The sequence below is a fragment of the Nomascus leucogenys genome, chromosome 9 (genome assembly GCF_006542625.1).
Source record: "Nomascus leucogenys isolate Asia chromosome 9, Asia_NLE_v1, whole genome shotgun sequence".
Classification (NCBI taxonomy): Eukaryota; Metazoa; Chordata; class Mammalia; order Primates; family Hylobatidae; genus Nomascus; species Nomascus leucogenys.
In genome coordinates, this window is record NC_044389.1 from 80862072 (window position 1) to 80882363 (window position 20292).

Sequence of the window (20292 nt, forward strand, 5' to 3'; positions counted from 1 at the left end):
CATGGTTGAAGCATTGTGTCATGTGTAGCTATATCCTTTTTTCCCCCCACTTAAGAATTTCTCACGTTACTAACAACTCGTTTTTATAAACCTCTTTTTTAATGGCTGCATATTTTTTGTTCTTTGTTATGTTCTTTGTGGTTTTGAGATGGGGTCTTGCACAGGCTGGAGTGCAGTGGTGTGATCTTGGCTCACCACAAACGCAACCTGCTGGGCTCAACTGATACACCTCAGCCTCCCTAGTAGCTGGGACCACAGGCATCACTACTATGCCTGGCTATTTATTGTTTTTTGTTTTTTTAATGTTGCAGAGATGAAGTCTCGCTTTGTTGCCCAGGCTAGCCTTGCATTCCCAGACTAAAGCAATCCTCCCAAAGGGCTGGAATTACAGGCATGAGCCACCATACTCCCATGTTCTTTAATTACATGGCTGTACCAGAATCTTACTTAACCTTTTCCTGCATCTAGACATTCAAGATATATTCTGAGTTTTAAAAAACAAACCCCGAATGCTAGGTTGTGTGTGTTTTCAGGTGCTAGGGTAGTTCCTCAACTAAAAACTATCTGACTTGCCAGTCCCTCTATTTTCTGCCCCTAATTCTTAAATCAAAGCCCCAATCCTTTCTTCCTCAGGGATCCTGATCAATTTCTCAGTGTGGCAGAGCTGCCCTGGCCAGCCTCTGTGCAACCCTTCCTGATGCACCCTTACTTTTCGTCACCTCTTGAACACTCTACTCCGGCGGAGCCCTCCCCACTGCCCTGAGGGAACCCAAAACAGCACCTCCTCCTGGGCATCCAAGCGTTACATCACTTATACCCACGCAACATGTACCACCACCCCATTACCAAATGTATGAGAGTGGGTTCGGAGTGTATCAGAAGAGGTATAGAGCACACCTACAAGTACCTATGGAACTGATGTTTAGCTGATTGGAGTCTTATCACCTCTTAGCACTGCCATCAACTGCTAGCAACATATTTGCACCTCTAAACAAACTTGTGAACAACCACTCTGATTTCTTCCAAGCTGATAAACACTCTCCAAGCACCACTCACATGGAGAGGGGAGGGAAGGAGTGGAGGGCCTCTTCTTCCACAACAGTCATCATTAAACACTCTTCATGCTCTTCACGATTCTATCATCTGGCCAACCCGATTCTTCCTCTATAGGCTTGGGATGGCAAACTAGGGGCCCTCACACATGTTTGGGCCACATGGGTGTTGTTTTTTGTTTGTTTTGTTTTGTTTTGAGACAGAGTCTTGTTCTGTCGCCCAGGCTGGAGTGCAGTGGTGCCATCTCAGCCCGCTGCAAGCTCCACTTCCCGGGTTCACGCCATTCTCCTGTCTCAGCCTCTCCGAGTAGCTGGGACTACAGGTGCCCGCCACCACGCCCAGCTAATTTTTTGTATTTTTAGTAGAGACGGGGTTTCACCTTGTTAGCCAGGATGGTCTCGATCTCCTGACCTTGTGATCTGCCCGCCTCGGCCTCCCAAAGTGCTGGGATTACAGGCATGAGTCACTGCGTCCAGCCTGGTATTTTTTTTTTTTAAAAGGAAGAAGAAAAGGAGAAAAAAATGAATAGCTTTAAACATTTAAAATGTAAGTGATTGTGCATAAAAATCCATTTCTCTGGCTTTTCTTTGAAAATGAGGAGATCTGACAACCAGGGACTCTACATTTCAGGAGAAGAGCATGTGGCTGGGGCCCCCTTTGGACAGGATATGTCTCTACTGGATTAGATCCCCACCTGGCCATTCACCTAAACGGCATAGCCCCTGGAAGCCTATGCATCTGTGACCCTGTGGATGGAGGCTGTCTGCTTCCAGAGCAGGAGAAAGGGAAATGGATTTTTAGGGACAGAGAACAGCACTATGGGAAAGACCATGTTTAAGGAAGGTCCAAATATTTGACCCAAGGTCATTTGTATGACCTGTGCAAACTTGCACTGCCTTTAGTACCCCAGAGAAGACTTGCCATCCTGAGAGTCAGTGACAGCTGCAGTCTGACAAGTGGCAGGAACATGAAAACAGCTGCAAGCCATGCCCAAGCCTGCACTCACCACATCCTGCTGATAGGAGGGTGCTGGTGCTGGCCCTCCTGTCCCCTCTCCTCTCACAGGTCTGGCAGCAGCTTGTGGGACTGCAGGGATTTAGAAAGTCCCTTAGCTGGGTCAGGAATGTAGCCCTTCTCCTGAGGCCAAAGGCATCTTCACCATTTTCTTTATCCCATGAGTCAGGGGATCTTATGCAATACGGAACCCTGCTCACCCAAGCTTATTGCACTCTGCTCTTGGAGGCCTCCCTTTGGAGAATTCCTAACACAGACTCTACCTGCCAACCTCCCAGGCTAACCTGATCAACCACAATTTCCTCTTTATAGCCAACCCCACAGAAATGAGCCTCCTCATTTTAAAGGGCTCATATAATTAGAAGTTCTGCTCCATTCCAGCCAAGATTCCAGTGGAAAGAAACATTCTGCTCCTAAATGTTTCAATGACAGCATGTACCAAAGAACAGTATGTTTCCTATATACCCCAGAGTGAGTAAGCCCCAGTGGGCTCAAAGAAAGACCAGATAATTCTCCTTGCCTTAAGCTAACAAGGGTTACATAGACCGGGAGCTAGAGCATGGCAATGGCAGAGGAATAGTTGCCAAACCTTGTGTTCGCTCTGGATGGCTAACCCATAGCCAAAAACATGCCAGAACTCCTACATCCCTACCATATTTGAAAAAAGAATATAGTATCAATAAGTGTTTAAAAATGTCTTTGTGGCAAATATGAATATTTCTTCAATATCCAGCTCTCCTTATTAACAGAACCCCGATTTTGTTCAGAGTCTAGTATGCCAAGCTTCAAATAGTCCAATTTTCCAGCTTTCCAAGCTAGTGCTACAGTTCCATAGAAATCCCCGGATATGGCATCCTTTAGTAAATAGAAAGGAAAAGACCTGCTGGGCAAATGCTGTTTTGTCCCTTCACCTTTTCCTTTTTTCCCCCTCCTTCTTGCCTCAAATATGCAGCCCTTTAGCAACCATTAGGTAGAAACCTGAGGATGAAGGCCTGTACCTTAAGGACAGTGGAACAGAAAGGTACAGAGAGCCTGGGTCCACAGGAGCATCAGTGAGCTGGAGTAGCAGCCCTATGCTGAGAACCCTCATGCTGATGGCAGGAGACACACACCTGCCGTTGAAATCCCTCAGGCAGGGTTTTCCATTATTTCAAATGGAATGAAATCTTGATTCATGAAGCTAGTTGCTAATGTATCAAAATCTCCCCCAGGACAATTTGTTCTGCTTAAAGGCCGTGGCCACAGAACTCATGACAACAGAATCCATAAGGATTTAAACAACTGGGGCTACCAGTTTTAACTCTCAAAGTTCAAAAATACCCCAAAAAGCCTGACTCTCTAACTCAACAGCCTTCCTCACTACCCAAAGATTCACTGAACACTTACTCTGTCAGGCACTGTGTTGGAAGAAGATAAACATGAACCTGACTATTGAGCAAACAAGTAAGGGCTTTAACCAAGGCATGAACAGAGTTATGGGGTTCTGTAGAGGTGACTGTGGGTGCTCTGGGCATCTTGGGGCAGAGGGTACATAGGAAGGAAGGGTGGCAGCAAAAGAAAAGGCTGGGAAAATAGAGCAGAAGAGATGGCAGGAGCAGGGAGTAGACATTAGCCATTTTAACTTTGTATTATATAATGGAAAAACCAAGGTTTCTACATAAAAGATGGGTATATTTGCTTTACGTTTTGTTCTAGAATCAGAATTATTGCTAATGGGGGTGGGGCAGGCTAGCAGAAAGGAAATTAATAGGTATTGTGATGAATTCCTGATGTTGAGAGACAATTCTCGATGGGTGTCTTGTATTTCTACACCTCTGTGAAAGACAGCTTCAGCTTTTTCTTTTTAACTACCTTTTCAAGGATGTTTATATACCAAATAGCCTTGTAAGATAGAGACAGTGTCTCCCTGGGACAGGCAGATTTATTTTTACTGTACAGAAATCAAGATAAGGTCTCCCTTGGGGGCAAAGGTTGGTCAGGATCGCTTGCAGTCCCCTTTATGAGACTGGGGTTTCCTAAACTTAGTTCCTTCGCGGGGGCATAAACCCGTGGTGTGTGAAGTATCCATCTGGGCCACTGTTCCCTGTCGGACTTGGGAAGCAAGAGAAACTACTGCAAACATGAAATTCATTTTACCAGGGGTGCATGCATAATAAAGTCCTTTCAGTCTGACCCAGGAGTCTCAGGCCTTCTCTCAGCATCTATGTACCTGTGGCAGGCTAACTTGTTAGTTTGCAAGGAGGGTAAAATCTCAAACACTTCACAATTTTTTATGCCTAAACTAGGATTTTGAGAGAGGAAGGGTCTGGGATACTTTTATGGAGCTAGATGTTGGAAAAGAAGATCATTCAGAAGTATCTGAGTTGGGTGACTGGGCAGAAGATGGTGGTGATGTTAACTAAAAGGAGGAACACAGAAAGGAAAGCGGGTTCCTGTAAAATGAGTTGGCTTTGACACATTTGGCTGGAGATGCCTAGAGGATCTTGAGGAGGAGATAGGCAGGTGGACAGGTTATTCCAGCTGAGCCATGAGTACAGGGGATGCTCCATAAACAAACTGAGCCCCACAGGCCTCAGCACTCCCTTCGGCACTTCCTAAACTCACACATCATTGTGTTGCCTCAGGGTCCCCAGGAAACACCAATAGATCCATTTTTTAAAAAAGTTTGCTTAAATTAGACATGGTGGCGTGTGCCTGTAGTCACAGCTATGTGAAAGGCTGGGGTGGGAGGATTGCTTGAGCCTGAAAGGCAGAGGTTGCAGTGAGCTATGGTCATGCCACTGTACCCCAGACTGGGTGACAGAGCAAGACCCTGTCTTAAAAAAATTAAAATAAAAAAAGTGTTCTTTTCCCAACACTTAGGGAATCAAATCCCTGGAGCTGGAGCCTGGGTATCTGAATTTTTTTAAAGCTCCAAAGGTGATTCTGATCTGCAGCCAGAGTAGAAAAATGCCAGCTAGAACCAAGGGCAATGAAATGATACTTTCTGTAAAGTCCTCAGAGTGTGGCCTGGCCAACAAGAGTCCTCACCTTGTTTGATCAAGTAGGTAGCCATTTCCTGAATTGGTACCCCAGGATTTTTGTTCAACCTCCATCCTTTTTGAGGCCACTGAGTTCTGACTCAGAGACCAATTATCACTTGCCAAGTAAAGCACCATACTTAAAGAGATCAGATATCCTGAGCCACCCAGCTCCCAGATGTTGCTGTAAAGGAGACATTATATCCCAGAATGGTTCAGAGATTTTTCTGCTCCCCTGAACTTTCTGGAATCCTGCCTGACACATCCTCTGGATTAATCATCAGGATACCCTCATGCCCAGCATATGGGGCACAGCCCTGGACACAACCATCCCCTACCCCATCATCCTTATGAAAAGCCATGTTCTTTCAGACATCCGAAGTCTTTTGCTGATAGTCTGAGACTTTGAGCTCTTAGAGAAGGCAGAGGGGATGGTTGTGTGCTTGGTTAGCTCATGGCCTTTCTCCTTAGCTTTCCAAGTGCCCATGTGTACCTCATAGCCCTTCCATGTGCTGGCATGACTTCTTCTTGAAAGGCTTTTCTCTCTATATGATCATGTCACCAGCAAACAGCAACAGTGTGGCTTCCTCTTTACCAATTTGGATGCCCTTTATTTCTTTCTCTTTTCTAATTGTTCTGGCTAGGATATCTAGCACTATGTTGAATAGAAGTACTGAAAGTAGGCATCCTTGTCTTGTCCCAGTTCTCAGGGGGAATGCTTTCAACTTCTTCCCATTCAGTATAATGTTGACTGTGGGTTTGTCACGGATAGCTTTTATTACCTTAAGGTATTTCCCTTCTATGCCAATCTTGCTGAGGGTTTTAATCATAAAGGATGCTGGATTTTGTCAAATGCTTTTTCTGCATCTATTGAGATGATCATGTGATTTTTGTTTTTAATTCTGTTTATGTGGTGTATCACACTTTTTGACTTGCATATGTTAAGTATGCAGGGATGCAGAATACATCCCTGGTATGAAAACCACTTGATCCTGCTGGATTATCTTTCTGATATGCTGTTGAATTTGGTTAGCTAGTAGTTTCTTGAGGATTTTTACATCTACGTTTATCAGGGATATTGGTCTGTAGTTTCCTTTTTTGTTGTGTCCTTTCTTGGTTTTGGTATTGGGGTGATACTGGCTTCATAGAATGACCTAGGGAGGATTCCCTCTTTCTCTGTCATTTGGAATAGTGTCAATAGTATTGGTGCCAAATCTCTGAATGTGTGATAGAATTCAGCTATGAACCTGTCTGGTCCTGGACTTCTTTTTCCTTGGTAACTTTTTATTACCATTTATCGCTGCTTGTTATTGGTTTGTTCAGAGTTTTTATTTCTTCTTGGTTTAATCTAGGTGAGTTGTATATTTCCAGGAATTTACCCATCTCCTCTAAGTTTCCTAGTTTATGTGCGTAAAGGTATTCTTAGTAGCCTTGAATGATCTTTTGTATTTCTATGGTATAGATTATAACATCTCCTATGTCTTTTCTAATGGAGCTTATTTGGATCTTCTCTCTCCTTTTCATGGTTAATTTCACTAATTGGCTATCAACTTTAGTCATCTTTTCAAAGAATCAGCTCTTTGTTTCATTTACCTTTTGTATTTTATTTTGTTTGTTTCAATTTCATTTAGTTCTGCTCTTTGTTATTTCCTTTCTTTTTCCTTTTTCCTTTGCTGAGTTGGGGTTTGGTTTGTTCTTGTTTCTCTAGCTCCTTGACGTGTGACCTTAGATTTTTCTATTTGTGCTCTTTCAGATATTTTGACATAGGCATTTAATGCTATGAACTTTCCTCTTATCACCCACCGCCTTTGCTGTATCCCAAAGATTTTGATAGGTTGTGTCACTATTATCATTGAGTTCAAAGAATTTTTTTTTTTTTTTTTTCAGATGCAGTCTCGCTCTGTCACCCAGGCTGGAGTGCAGTGGCATGATCTTGGCTCACTGCAAGCTCCGCCTCCCAGGTTCACACCATTCTGCTGCCTCAGCCTCCCGAGTAGCTGGGACTACAGGCACCCACCACCACGCCCGGCTAATTTTTTGTATTTTTGTTACAGACAGGGTTTCACCATGTTAGCCAGGATGGTCTTGATCTCCTGACCTCATGATCTGCCTGCCTCAGCCTCCCAAAGTGCTGGGATTACAGGCGTGAGCCACCGCACCCAGCCGAGTTCAAAGAATTTTTAAATTTCCATCTTGATTTCATTGTTGACCCAATGGTTATTCGGGAGCAGGTTATGTAATTCCCATGTATTTGCATGGTTTTGAGGGTTCCTTTTGGAGTTGATTTCCAATTTTATTCTACTGTGGTCTGAGAGAGTACTTGTTATAATTGTGATTTTCTTAAATTTGTTGAGACTTGTTTAGTGGCCTGTCATATGGTCTATCTTAGAGAATGTTCCATGTGCTGATGAATAGAATGTATATTCTGCAGCTGTTGGGTAGAATGTTCTGTAAATATCTATTAAGTTCGTTTCTTCTAGGGTATAGTTTAAGTCCATCGTTTCTTTGTTGACTTTCTGCCTTGATGACCTGTCCAGTGCTGTCAGTGGGGTATTGAAGCTCCTCAATATTATTGTGCTGCTATCTCATGTGTTAGGTCTAATAGGAATTGTTTTCTAAATCTGGGAGCTCCAGTTTTAGGTGAATATATATCTAGGATTGTGATATTTTCCTGTGGGACTAGTCCTTTTATCATTATATAATGTCCCTCTTTGTCTTTTTTAACTGCTGTTGCTTCAAAGTTTGTTTTGTGTGATATAAGGATAGGTATTCCTTCTCATTTTTGGTGTCTATTTGCATGGGACATCTTTTTCTGCCACTTTACCTTAAGTTTATTTGAGTCCTTATGTATCAAAGATTTCATGACCAAGAACCCAAAAGCAAATGCAACAAAAACAGAGACAAATAGATGGGACTTAATTAAACTAAAAAGCTTCTGCACAGTAAAAGAAATAATTAGTAAACAGATGACGGACAGAATGGAAGAAAATCTTTATAATTTATACATCTAACAAAGGACTAATATCCAGAATCTACAGGGAACTCAAACAAATCAGCAAGAAAAAAAAAATGATAAAAAAGTGAGCTAAGGACATGAATAGACAATTTTCAAAAGATGATATATAAATAGCCAACAAGCATATGAAAAAATGCTCAGCACCTATGATCAGGGAAATGCAAATCAAAACCACAATGTGATACCATGTTAGTCCTGCAAGAATGGCCATAATAAAAAAAAATAGATGTTGGCATGGATATGGTGAAAAGGGAACACTTTTACACTGTTGGTGGGAATGTAAACTAGTGCCACTATGGAAAACAGTATGGAGATTCCTTACAGAACTAAAAATAGATCTACCCTTTGATTCAGCCATCCCATTCCTGGATATCTACCCAGATGAAAAGAAGTCATTTTATGAAAAAGATACTTGCATATGCATGTTTATAGCAGCACAATTCACAATTGCAAAAATATGGAACCAGCTCAAATGCGCATCAATTAGTAGATAATGTGGTGTATACACACACACACACTCACACACACATACACATGTGTATACATACACACCATGAAATACTACTCAGCCATAAAAAGGAATGAAATGATGGCATTTGCAGCAAACTGGATAAAATTGGAGACCATTATTCTAAGTGAAGTAACTCAGGAATGGAAAACCAAACATTGTATATTCTCATTCATAAGTGGGAGCTGAGCTATGAGGATGCAAAGGCATGAGAATAATACAATGGACTTTGGGGACTTGGAGGGAAAAGGTGGGACAGGGTGAGAGATAAGACTACACATTGGGTACAGTGTACACTGCTCGGGTGATGGGTGCACCAAATCTCAGAAATCACCACTAAAGAACTTATTCATGTAACCAAACACCACTTCTTCCTTAAAAACCTACTGAAATTTTTAAAAATGAACCAAAGGTTGTTCTCTGAAAAAAACAAATACAACATGTTCTTACTTATAAGTGGGAGGTAAATGATGAGAACTCATGAATACAGAAGGGAACGATAGACATTGGGGTCTACTTGAGGGTAGAGGGTGGGAGGAGGGAAAGAAGTAGAAAAATAACCATTGGGTACTATGTTTAATACCTGGGTGACAAAATAATCTATAAAACAAACCCCCATGAGACAAGTTTACCTGTATAAGAAACCTTCACATGTACCCCAAAACCTAAAATAAAAGTTTTGAAAAGAAAAGGTTGTTCTCCCTTTCCCTTGCAGGGCCCCTGATGGGTAGCCATGTAGTTCAGCACACATATTCTTACTACCATTTGAACCTGAACTAATGAGATTCGTAAGAATCTCTATTGGCAATATCATATGAGTTTTCGCAGCTTAACCTTGATCCCCCTTCTAGTAACACAGCTATTCCAAAATATGGTCATTTAAGGAATCCTTCAAGCCTGGGAGAAACTCAGAATTTATTAGCAAAATAGTTTATTCAAAGGTTGAATCTCTACACACATTTGTTTTTTCTATTTGATGCTCAAACATAATTAGGGAGTGGAGGAAGGTGGAGATGCCCTAGGAGGGTGTATTAGTCTGTTTTCACACTGCTTTAAATAACTACCTGAGACTGAGTAATTTATGAAGAAAAGAGGTTTAACTGACTTGCAGTTCTACAGGCTGCACAGGAAGAATGACTGGGAGGCCTCCGGAAACTTACAATCATGACAGAAGGCGAAGGGGAAGTGAGCACCTTCTTCACATGGTGGCAGGAGAGAGAAAGAGAGGTAAGGGGCAAGTGCCACACACTTTTAAACCATCATGAGAACTATCAGGGGAACAGCAAGGGGGAAATCTGCCCCCATGATCCAATCAGCCCCTGCCAGGCCCCTCCTCCAATTTGACATGAGGTTTGGGTGCGGACACAAATCCAAACCAGATCAGAGGATTAAACATTTGCTGTACTCAGGATGCAGGCCTGAGCTCATCCAGTGTTGACTGACAGATGCCAGGCTCAGTTCAGCTTTAAAAAATACATCTTGGAGGCCAGGCACAGTGGCTCACCCCTGTAATCCCAGCACTTTGGGAGGCTGAGGTGGTCAGGAGTTTGAGACCAGCCTGGCCAACATGGTGAAACCCCTTCTCTACTAAAAATACAAAAATTAGCTGGGCATGGTGGCACACACTTGTAATCCCAGCTACTCAGGAGGCGGAGGCATGAGAATCGCTTGAACCTGGGAGGCAGAGGTTGCAGTGAGCCGAAATCATGCCACTGCACTCCAGCCTGGGTGATAGGGCAAGATTCCATCTCAAAAAAACAAACAAAACAACAACAACAACAAAAAAGAAAAAACACACACACACACATACACACACATCTAAAACATCTTACAGGCAGGTAGAAATAGTTACTTTTTTTTTTTTTTTTTGAACCAGAGTCTCACTCTGTCACCAGGCTGGAGTGCAGTGGCGCAATCTCGGCTCACTACAACCTCTGCCTCCCGGGCTCAAGCAATTCTCCTGCCTCAGCCTCCAGAGTAGCTGGGACTACAGGCACATGCCACCACGCCCAGCTAATTTTTGTATGTTTTACAGAGATAGGGTTTCACCATGTTGGCCAGGATGGTCTCAATCTCCTGACCTCGTGATCCGCCTGCCTCAGCCTCCCAAACTGCTGGGATTACAGGCGTGAGCCACCACGCTTGGCCAGAAATAGTTATATTTTACAAAATAGAAGTCTGTCTTTTAGGTGAGCATATGCTCTCTATCTAAAACAAAGTTATTCTCAATATCTTGTAATGTGCTCAAAGAAACAGCCCAGCTGTCTTAGTTCAGGCTGCTGTAACAAATTACCATAGACTGGGTGGGTTAAACAAGAAACATTTTTCATGGTTCTGGAGGCTGGGAAGTCCAAGACTAGGGAGCCAGCATTGTTGGGTTTTTCATGAGGCCCCTCTTCCTGGTTAAGACCTCAATGTCCTCCTTGGTGGGTACATCGAGAGGAGAGAGAGAAGAGACAGAGGAGAGAGAGGAGAAAGAGAGAGATCCCATCATGAGGGCTCTACCCTCATGACTTCGTCTAATCCTAATTACATCCCAAAGGTCCCACCTCCAAGTACCATCACATTAGGGACTGGAGCTTCAACATATGATTTTAGGGAGGACACAAACATTCAGTCCACAGTGCTACCAAACATCTGGGTGCTAGAGACATAGAGGTTAACAATACAGGCCAATTCCATGGAGCTTGCATTTTAACAGAAAAGATGCCATTCAAGTTAGTTTAAGTGTGATGAGTTCTTCTAAAGAGAAAGTTGCAGGAGCACATCTTAGTGGGGTGGAGAGGGGACAAGTTCTGAGAGGACCTCCATCAAAGTCATTTCAGGTGAGATCTGAGGAATAAATGAGATTTAGAGAAAAGCATTTCAACCCTTTTAATCTTAGCAACACCCCTATGATATAGATATTACTATCTCTACCTTATAACACACTGCTTCTCATAAGGAAGGGCATCAAGGATGGGAAAGATAACTTGTCTAAGGCCATGAAGTAAGCAGTGGGTAAGCTCTAAGTGTCACTCAGGTCTAACTGGCACACAGACTAGTCTGAGACTTTCTTAGGACCAGAACTATTTTGGATTATTTTGAATTTTGGAATACAGCTGACCCTTGAACAACATGGGTTTGAAGTGAATGAGTCATTTTCTTTCTTCTCTGCCATCCCTGAAACAGCAAGATCAATTCTTCCTCTTTCTCCCCCTCCTCAGCCTCTTCTACATGAAAATGAGGAGGATGAAGACCTTTATGATGATCCATTTCCACCTAATGAATAATGCATTTTCCTGTTCCTTATGATTTTCTTAATAACATTTTCTTCTCTCTAGCTTACTTTAAGTATACACTGGATTCATTAGGTAAAAATGGATGGATCATCATAAAGGTCTTCATCCTCCTCATTTTCATGTAGAGGAAGCTGAGGAAGGGGAGAAAGAGGAAGAATTGATCTTGTTGTTTTAGGGATGGCAGAGAAGAAAGAAAATCCATGTACACATGGACTCATTCACTTCAAACCCATGTTGTTCAAGGGTCAGCTATATTCCAAAATTCAAAACAATCCAAAACAGTTCTGGTCCTAAGAAAGTCTCAGACTAATCTGTGTGCCAGTTAGACCTGAGTGACACTTAGAGCTTGGCTGCTGCTTACTTCATGGCCTTAGACAAGTTACTTTATCTTTCCCATCCTTGGTGCCCTCCCTTGTAAGATGTAGTATGTTATAAATATATAAATATATATATCACATGAAATGTGTGTTCATTTACTGTTATAGGTAAGGCTTCTGGTCAACAGTAGTTAAGTTTTGGGGGAGTCTAAAGTTATACAGGCATTTTGACTAAAAAGGAGGTTGGCATCTTTACCTTCTGCACTATTCAAGGGTCAAAAACATTTGCATTATTCTTACCATTTCGTTGAGCATTCATAATCTGCTGCCAAAATCTGACATCTCTAATGAGCACCTTCCTTTGAGCATCATTATCAACACTCAAAAAGCTTTGGATTTTGGAGCATTTGGGGTTTTGGATTAGGGATACTCACACCTCATATACCGCAAATGGGTTTCCTTTTTTCTTAAAACTACCAAAGGAGCTTTTTCCCTGTGTAAAGTCTGTACAATATCCTTCAGGCTTAGTGAGTGAACAACCTCCTAGAGCCTTCATAGATACTAAGTAAGGCATATGTTCAAATGTACAGTCTGTTGACTTTAATTCCTTTCATAACAGAGTCAATAATGGAATCAACACCTTGTCAAAGCATCCTCTGCACTGCAGATAAATGAGTAGTCTCTGTCTCTTCTTATTTAATACCTCCCTTTTCCACCCTAGAACTTAGTAGAATGTTTGATATACATGAGGCTCAAGAGACCCCTGTGTTGAGAGTCAGTGCTAGCAATTGTTCAAAAAAGCAGAATAATGAAAACATCAGTAGAAATTAAATTAGAACCTGCAGCCAGAGTCTTGAGATGATCTTTCCTAAAAAGCCATGACATACCCTTTAGAGTCATTTTCTTTTTTTTGAGATGGAGTCTTGCTCTGTTGCCCAGGCTGGAGTGCAAGCGATCTCAGCTCACTGCAGCCTCTGCCTCCCAGGTTCAAGCGATTCTCCTGCCTCAGCCTCCTGAGTAGCTGGGACTACAGGCGCACACCACCACACCTGGCTAATTTTTTGTATCTTTAGTACAGATGGGGATTCACCATGTTGACCAGGCTGGTCTTGAACTCCTGACCTCGTGATCTACCTGCCTCAGCCTCCCAAAGTGCTGGGATTACAGGCGTGAGGCACCACACCCAACTGAGAGTCATTTTCTTATTTCATTCCCTCTAATCAAGTTATTGTGGGGAAGGTTTGGGGTAGAGGTACTTCCTTGCTCTAAATGTCTCAGTGGCGATTAAATACCTCCATCACTACAGATTTTGTTTTCTTTAATTGGCATTTTAATATCTTATTAAGTTAGCAGAAATGGTAATCTGGAACAGATAAAAGACATTAATAATTTTTTTCCTCTTTTAATCTAGGCGCAAATCTTGACTCAAAATTAACAATTTTCAATTTAAAACCTAAGTATCAATGATAAAGTATTAATTTTGCACAGCTTTAAAAAAGGCTTAAATCTAGGTATCACAAATGTTTTTAATCCTTTGATCCAGTTATTCCATTATTAACAATCAATCTTAAGGAAATAACTAGAGTTATGTGCAAAGTACAGGAAATGCATAAGAAAGGTCATTGCAAGGATTTCCTATTTAATAAATGGTGTTGGGAAAACTGGCTAGCCATAAGCAGAGAGCTGAAACTGGATCCCTTCCTTACACCTTATACAAAAATTAACTCAAGATGGATTAAAGACTTAAACGTAAGACCTAAAATCATAAAAACCGTAGGAGAAAACCTAGGCAATACCATTCAGGACATAGGCATGGGCAGGCTTCATGACTAAAACATCAAAAGCAATGGCAACGAAAGCCAAAATTGACAAATGGGATCCAATTAAGCTAAAGAGCTTCTGCACAGCAAAAGAAACTGGCATCAGAGTGAATAGGCAAACTACAGAATGGGAGAAAATTTTTGCAGTCTATCCATCTGACGAAAGGCTAATATCCAGAATCTACAAAGAACTTGAATTTACAAGAAAAAAACAAACCCCATCAAAAAGTGGGCAAAGGATATGAACAGACACTTCTCAAATGAAGACATTTATGTGGCCAAGAAACATAGGGAAAAAAAGCTCATCCTCACTAGTCATTAGAGAAATACAAATCAAAACTATGATGAGATACCATCTCATGCCAGTTAGAATGGCTATCATTAAAAGTCAGGAAACAACAGATGCTGGAGAGGATGTAGAGAAATAGGAACACTTTTACACTGTTGGTGGGAGTGTAAATTAGTTCAACCATTGTGGAAGACAATGTGGCAATTCCTCAAGGATCTAGAACTAGAAATACCATTTGACCCAGCAATCCCATTATCAGGTATATACCCAGAGGATTATAAATGATTCTACTATAAAGACACATGCACACATATGTTTGAGGCACTGTTCACAATAGCAAAGTCTTGGAACCAACCCAAATGCCCATCAATGATAGAATGGATTAAGAAAATGTGGCACATATACACCATGGAATACTATGTACCCATAAAAAATGATGAGTTCATGTCCTTTGCAGGGACATGGATGAAGCTGGAAACCATAATTCTCAGCAAACTAACAAAAGAACAGAAAACCAAACACTGCATGTTCTCACTCAGAAGTGGGAATTGAACAACAAGAACACATGGTCACAGTAAGGGAAACATCACACACCAGGACCTGTCGGGGGTTAGGGAGGAGTAGCATTAGGAGTAATACGTAATGTAAATGACTGGTTGATGGGTGCGGCAAACCACCATGGCACGTGTATAACTATGTAACAAACCTGCACATTCTGCACACGTACTCCAGAACTTAAACAAAAAAAAAGGTCATTGCAACTGTATTTAATTCAAGACAGCCCAGATTTCTAACAGTGATTGTATTAGTCCATTCTCACACTGCTATAAAGAACTACCTGAGACTGGGTAATTTATAAAGAAAAGAGGTTTAATTGACTCACAGTTCCACATGGCTGGGGAGGCCTCAGGAAACTTACAATTGTGGCAGAAGACAAAGGAGAAGCAACAATTTCTTCACAAGGCAGCAGGAGAGAGAGCAAGTGAGGGGGGAAGTGCCACAGTTTTAAGCCATCAGATCTTGTGAGAACTCACTCACTATCACGAGAACAGCATGGGGGAAACCACCCCCATGATCCAATCATGGTGTTAGGTGATTAGGGGTTAGGTTAGGTCCCTCCCCTAACACATGCGGATTACAATTCAAGATGAGATTTGAGTAGGGACACAGAGCCAAACCATTTCAGTGATGAATTGGATAGTAAAACTGTGGTTTATCTATACCAGCAGCTCTCAAACTTCGTGGTCTCAAGACTCCATTACACTTTTAAGAATGTTTGAGCCCCCTGAAGAGCTTTGGTTTATGTGGGTTATCTATGTGAATATTTATCATATTAGAAATGAAAAGGGAGAAAAGTTTAAGACACAGAAATACACAAGCACACATTCCATTAGTTGTCAGAGTGATGACATCACATCATGTAGGTGTCAGAGTGATGACATCACCACAGCAGCATACCCAAAATTAAGAACAAAATGGGAAATAATGTCTTAGCATTAAGAAATAGCTTTGACCTTGTGAACCCTTGGCACCTTAGGGAAACCCTTGCTCTATAAAATAGAATAAGACGCCACCAAAAAAAGTTGTATAAAACATTCACTGACACTGAAAAATCCCGATTTTTAAAAAAGCAGACCACAGAACAGTATGAACAGGATTATACAATTTAAAACAAATTTAAAAAGCAATGGAAAGACACACTGTAATATTTTACAAGTGTATACCTCTAGATGGTGAAAATACTCGTTTTTTTTTCTGCATTGAGATTTCTCTTTATTTTTATTTTTTTGAGACAGAGTCTTGCTTTGTCCATTAGGCTAGTGTGATGGTTAATACTATGTGTCAACTTGATTGGATTGAAGGATACAAAATATTGATCCTGGGTGTGTCTGTGAGGGTGTTGCCAAAGTAGATTAACATTTGAGTCAGTGGGCTGGGAAGGCAGACCCACCCTCAATCTGGGTAGGCACCATCTGATCAGCTGCCAGCATGGCTACAATATAAGCAGGCAGAAAAATGTGAAAAGAGAGATTGCCCTAACCTTCCAGCCTACATCTTTCTCCCCTGCTGGATGTTTCCTGCCCTTGAACATCAGACTCCAAGTTCTTCGGTTTTGGAACTTGGACTGGCTCTCCTTGCTCCTCAGCCTACAGATGGCCTATTGTGGGACCTTGTGATCATATGAGTTAATACTTAATAGACTCCCCATATATATCTACATCCTATTAGTTCTGTCCCTCTAGGGAACCCTAATACAGCTGGTATCCAGCTCCTGGGCTCAAGTGATCCTCTCACCTCAGCCTCCCAAAGTACTGGGATTACAGGTGTGAGCCACTGTGCCTGGCCGGGATTTTTCTTTTGTAATCAGAATAAAACGTATTTAACAAACATATACTTAATGTCTATTTAGAGTCACCTGTATTTTCCTTCCCAGACCTGAAAATTTCAGCTTAGTAGCTTTAGGAAAGGTATCACTAAAAAATATCAATACAAGATATTAGTTTTGCACAGCTCTAAATGAGGCCTACTTGTAGATTGTCCTTGCCTCTTAAAGTGTGGTCTGCTGACCACAGCATCAGTATCACCTGGGAGCATGCTAGAACCATGGATTCTTCAGCCTCACTCAAGACCTACAGAATCAGGACCTGCATTAAGACCCAGATGATTTGTGTGCACGATAGAATTTGAGAAACCATGGGGGCACGTTAGAATCACCTGGGAATTTTAGAAGCTGTGTGGAAGAGAGCACATGTTTTTTGTCTTTTCTTTCTTTTTTTGGAAACGGGGTCTCGCTCTGTCACCCAGGCTGGAGTGCAGTGGCACAATCTCAGCTCACTTCAAACACTGCCTCCCAGGTTCAAGCGATTCTCCTGCCTCAGCCTCTCTAGTAGCTCGGACTAGAGGCCTGTGCCACCACGCCCGGCTAAATTTTTGTTTCTATTTTTAATAGAGACAAGGTTTCACCATGTTGGCCAGGCTGGTCTCCAACTCCTGACCTCAAGTAATCCACCCACCTTGGCCTCCTAAAGTGCTGGGATTATGGGTTTGAGCCACCATGCCTGGCCATTTTTTGTCTTTTCTAATGCTCTCAGGTGATTCTAATGTGCATGTAGGGCTGAGAAACTGCTGCTCTAATGCAGGGGCCTGGCTTGAATCTAAAAAAGAACAAGATAGTTACCCCAATCTCTGCCTACTTTAATACAATGTCCTCCCACTGCAACATGTAGTGACCTCCCTGCCAGTTCCCAGGTCCTAGAATTTCACAGCAACAGCAGAACTAGATGGAGAAAAGAGCCGGTAATATAGTTTGTTCAGGTTACTATAACAAAATACCGTAAACTGGGTAATTTATAAACAATAGAAATTTGCTCACAGTTCTGGAGGCTAGGAAGTCTAAGATCAGGATGTCAGCATAACTGGATTCCAGTAACAGCTCTTTTCTGGGTTGCAGACTGCCTCCTTCTCGCTGTGTCCTCACATGGTGGAAGAGGGAAAACGAGCTCCCACAAGCCTCTTTTATAAGGGCACTAACTCCGTTAATGAGGGCTCTGCAATCATGATCTCATCACCTCCTAAAGGCCCCACCTGTTAATACTATCGTGGTGGGGATTAGGTTTCAACCCTAACAGCACAGAGCTTGTACCTACACTGTCCAATTTTACAAAAAAATTCTACTTTTCATGTCACCTTCTGATACGGTTTGGCTGTGTCCCTGTCCAAATCTCACCATGAACTGTAATAATCCCCATAGGTCAAGGGCAGTGCCAGGTAGAGATAATTGAATCATGGGGGTGGTTTCTCCCATACTGTTCTCCTGGTCATGAATAAGTCTCATGAGATCTGATGGTTTTATAAATGGGAGTTCCCCTGCACAAGTTCTTTTGCCTGCTGCTATGTAAGATGTGACTTTGCTCCTCATTCACCTTCTGCCATGATTGTGAGGTCTCCTTAGCCACGTGGAACTGTGAGTGCATTAAACCTCTTTCCTTTATAAATTACCCAGTCTTGGGTATGTCTTTATTAGCAGCGTGAGAACAGACTAACACACGTTCATTGTGGATGAGGTAGTTACTGATCACCTCAATTACCACTGCTGTCATTTAGCAAACTTTCAAGCGCCTGGTATATGCCAAGGACTGGGCCACAATTCCAAGACTCTCTATACCGGACCTTGCTGCTTATCTGAGCTTTCCCCCACTCTTTCGTCTGCAGGTTCTGGGCCCTTCCCAACCTCCCCAGCAGCATAGGCTTTATTATGGCCCCTTCCACACTCCCCAGGGTCCCAGACCAAACCTCTCTTCCTTCTTGAGACCATCTTGCATTTTGAGAGATGTCAGTTTAGCTCTTGATGAATTGGAAATTTTCCACGTGTGGGATTTTCCCCTCCATCAGTTTACATTTCCTCAGGAACTTACTCAGCGTGCTTATAACACACTGCCTGGAACACAGTAAACTTCTAGTCAATAAATGTGACCTGTTATTTCAAGGGATAGATGATATATTCACCCCTAGTACCCAGCCTGCAACAGGGAGCCAGAGAACTAGTGGGCTGATTCAGTTGCAAAGTAACAAGACTAAAGACAGCACAAGTGTGGAAATATGGCTATTTTCTTTATAAAACTTGAATCACTCCAACAAGTTGAATTTAAGATAATTTACTTCAAATAAATACAGAATGCAGACCATGACTTAATCATAATAAAGCATTCTTTATGTTTAAAATGTCCCACAAAATGTCGATTGTTTTCCTTTTTTGTTTTTGTTTTTTTGAGATGGAGTCTCACTCTGTCTCCCAGGCTTGAGTGCAGTGGCGTGATCTTGGCTCACTGCAAGCTCCGCCTCCCGGGTTCACGCCATTCTCCTGCCTCAGCCTCCGGAGTAGCTGGGACTACAGGCGCCCGCCACCACACCCGGCTAATTTTTTGTATTTTTAGTAGAGACGGGGTTTCACCGTGTTAGCCAGGATGGTGTCGATCTCCTGACCTCATGATCTGCCTGCCTAGGCCTCCCAAAGTGCTGGGATTACAGGCGTGAGCCACCGCACCCAGCTGATTGTTTTCTTTTTTATGTATTTTTTTTGTTTGAGTCAGGATCTTGCTCTGTTGCTCAGGCTGGAATGCAGCAGTGCAATCATGGCTCACTGCAGCCTCCATCTCCTAGGCTCAAGCAATCCTCCCACCTCAGCCTCCAACCTAGCTGGAATTACAGGCTTGTGTCACCATGTCCACCAATTAGAAAACTTTTTTTTGTAGGGAGACAGTCTCACTATGTTTCCCAGGCTGGTCTCAAACTCCTGGGCTCAAGCCATCCTCAGGGTGAGTCTATAAAGTGAAAGCAAATTTATTAACAAAATAAAGGAATAAAAGAATGGCTACTCCATAGACAGAGGAGTCCTGAGGGTTGCCAATTGCCCATTTTTATGGTCATTTTTTGATGATGTGCTAAATGAGGGGTGGATTAGTCATGTCTCCCCTTTTTAGACCATGTAGGGTAACTTCCTGACATTGCCGTGGCATTTGTAAACTGTCATGGCGTTGCTGGGAGTGTAGCAGTGAGGACGACCAGAGGTCACTCTCATCGCCATCTTGGTTTTGTGGGCTTCTTTACTGCAAACTGTCTATGACCTGTGTCTTGTGCCAACCTTCTATCTCATCCTGTAACTTAGAATGCCTAGCCATCTGGGAATATAGCCGAGTAGGTTTCAGCCTCATTTTACCCAGGTCCTATTTGCAATGGAGTTGTTTTTGTTCAAACACTTCTGACAAGCCAAAGCAAAATCCAGGTGATTCACACTGGTGGTATGTATGCATATATGTGTGTATTTCTAAGTACAGTGTGTAGAAGTAACACACTGGTGGTTTTAGAAGAAATGTAAAGATGTTCTATTCCTTGTTTCTGGAAAGTTGCTCATTTTGAAGAGGAATTGAAGTGCAAACCAGGGTCCTGGGGCTTTTTGCCACAAAAACCTCTGAAG